Raw genomic sequence first — 2988 nt, 5'->3', positions numbered from 1 at the left:
TTGCGATACCACAACAGTCATCTGATAATGGAGAGGCGGGTAGGTTTATATGCTGGATAAAGGGATGATTCGTGTCCATGTGGAATGGAGCAGGACTCGTGAGATTTCATCACACTACTCAGAAAAGTGCGCAATTTAAAACGTATGAATTGTTTATTTCTCGGATTTTCCATTTAATATTTTTGGTCCAAGGTTGACCGGGGGATAACTGAAACTGGGGAAAGCAAAACCTTGAATAAGGGTGTAAATATCTTTTACATTTATATATACTATACATATTTGCATATAATGTGAAGTGAAAAGCGGGAACAAAATTATGTTGAATAACGACTTTTTAAAAATATGTGGAAATGATAAATAAATAGGGCTCTTACACCACATTCATCTTTTTAAAAAATCTAACATTGCATAATGACTGTTTTTCAATATCATTAAATGTTACTCAGAAACATGATTTTCATTTATTTTAGTTTTCTATTAAATTTATTGGGGTGACATTGGTTAATATATTTGACCCCCTTACCCTCTTCATACTCCCCCCACCGAGAAACATGATTTTTTAAATGACTACATATTTCAATATGTAAATTTCCTGTAACTTAACCTCTATATTGGTTCTTTTTTTCTATCGTAAAATTGCGGTGAACATCTACTTAAATTTTTGTTCTATTCTTATGAATGATCAAATATATACTATATTAAGCTCCTACTAGGTGCCAGCTACTGTGTTAGGCACAAGAGAGACGATGGTGATCAAAAGAGGCATGGTCCCATCCTTCAGGGAGTTGGCAATCTAATGGGGTATATCAATCCACATTAATCCACTGATTAGACACACAAAAAAATGTAAATACATACTATGACAGAAAGGGAAGGCACACGTTGCTGACAGCACACACCTGCCCTAGTCTGGGAGATCATGGAAGACCTCTTGGAGGAAATAATATTGAGCTTGAGACCCGAGTGAAAAGTAGGAGCCAGTTGAACGGTGAGGCTGGACAAGAGCATTCTAGGCAGTGGAACAGTAAATGCAAAGGCCCTGTGAGAGGAAGCATTTGAGGGCATTTAAATGGGGGCATTTGAGGAACAATCTGGAGTAGCTGTAACTCAGAAAACAAGGAGGTGTAGGAGCTAGAGAGGTGGAGGTGGTAGCAAGAGGGTGGGAGTTGGTCCCGCAGGCATCATTGAAGATCTTGATCTTTATCCTAAAATGAGAAGGGATTGAAGGATTGTAAATAGGATGAGCTCTGAGCTTGGGAAAGATTCCTCTGCCTGCAATGTGGAAGACAGGCTGGAGATGGGATGGGACTGTGAGGAAATTTAAGAGTAATCCTGGCAAGAGATGATGGCAGCTTGGGCCAGGGAACATGGGAAGAAATGAACCAATCTGAGATATTTTAGAATATAAGATTTGGAGGACTGGTGATGGATTGGTTAAGGAAGGATGAGGGAAAAGGAGGTGTCAGGATGCTGCCTGGTTTCTGATTTGCTGAACTGGAGGCATATTTCCTACATCAGGAATACTGGCAAGGGAGCAAGTTTCAGGGAGGGGCTACAATCATGAAGCTGGGTTAGATAATCTTTTTTTTTCTTTTGTAAAGAACAAAATTTTATAATCTTGGTTTAATTGAAAAAATTTAGAAGTTGTTTAATTTCCACATAATTTGTGAATTTCCTAAATTTCTTTCCATTATTCATTTCTAATTTCACTCCGTTGTGATCAGAAAACATACTTTGTTTCAATCCACTGATTCAAACTAGAAAAGCAAAGACAATTCTTTATTTATTTTGTATTTCCTTTAATCCTCCAGGACTTAGAAGATTATCGCACATGGTAGGGATAAATAGAAGAACCCGAGTATCACCCCACAGATTAGTTTACTGGTCACAGGAGAAAACACAACTTTGTAATGATAGGGCTCAATCTTGGCCTCCCTATTGGTGGGGCAACCAGATACTGTGTGCATCTGCTGTGATGCAGTATGAAGAACAGTATCACCTATGAAGTATTCTTACCAAAATGTTTAACCTGAATCTAATCAACCTTTTAGAACTGACAGCCAGCTTACAGGGAATAGAGAAATAAGGGAAATGATATCATAAAGAAACAACCAGACAAATCCATAAGGTGGGACATTCTACAGGACACAATGAGTTTCTTCAACAAGTCAATGGCATTAAAAAGAAAAAAAGGTGTGTTGGAGACTATCCTAGATTATAAGAGACTTATGAAGAATAAAACCAAATGCAATGTATGCACTTCATTGGACCATGGTTTGAACACATCAGCTGTAAAAAAGACATTTTGAGGACAACTGGGGACATTTTAATATAGATCAGTTATTAGATTGTATTAAGAAATTGTTAATTTGTGGGCTGGCCGAGTGGCTTGTTGGTTAAGAGTTGGCTTGGGAGCGCCAGCTCTGAGCAGCAGGGCTGCCAGTTTGGATCCCACATAGGCCAGTGACGCTGTGCCCTCTACAGCTAAGATGGTGAACAACATCTCGACCTGGAGCTGGGCTGCTGTGAGTCGCTGGGCAATGGTGTAGGCTGCAGGCCCTGCTGCAGTGGGCTGCCGTAAGCTACTGTGAGGGGCTGGCAGACGGCGTGAGCTGCTGTGAGCCACTGTGAGCGGCCGTCCAATGGCCAGTGAGCGACTGATCTGCCTCACCCAGGAAGAGCGCAATGATAATACCAACATGGGCCAGTGAAGCAACGTTCTCCACAACTAGACTGAAGAACAAAAGGACAGCAACTTGTCTGTTCCCCTTCCCTGATTCCCCAATGCTGTTCCCTCCCACAATTCCCCAATAAAATCTTTAAAAAAAAAAGAAGAAAAAAAAGAAATTGTTAATTTGTTAGGTGTGCTAGCGGTTGCTCTCTGATGCGCAGCCAGGGCTCAGAATCTCAGGTCCAGGCCCAGTGGGACTCAGGAAGCAGACCAGTCAGTGCATGAGACTATTTTCACCTCTTCTATGTCACTGTCCA

This window comes from Hipposideros armiger, unplaced genomic scaffold, assembly GCF_001890085.2.
Source record: "Hipposideros armiger isolate ML-2016 unplaced genomic scaffold, ASM189008v1 scaffold_1670, whole genome shotgun sequence".
In the NCBI taxonomy this organism is placed as follows: Eukaryota; Metazoa; Chordata; class Mammalia; order Chiroptera; family Hipposideridae; genus Hipposideros; species Hipposideros armiger.
The sequence above is the reverse complement of the archived record's forward strand: the minus strand, read 5'-3'. Positions refer to the sequence as shown.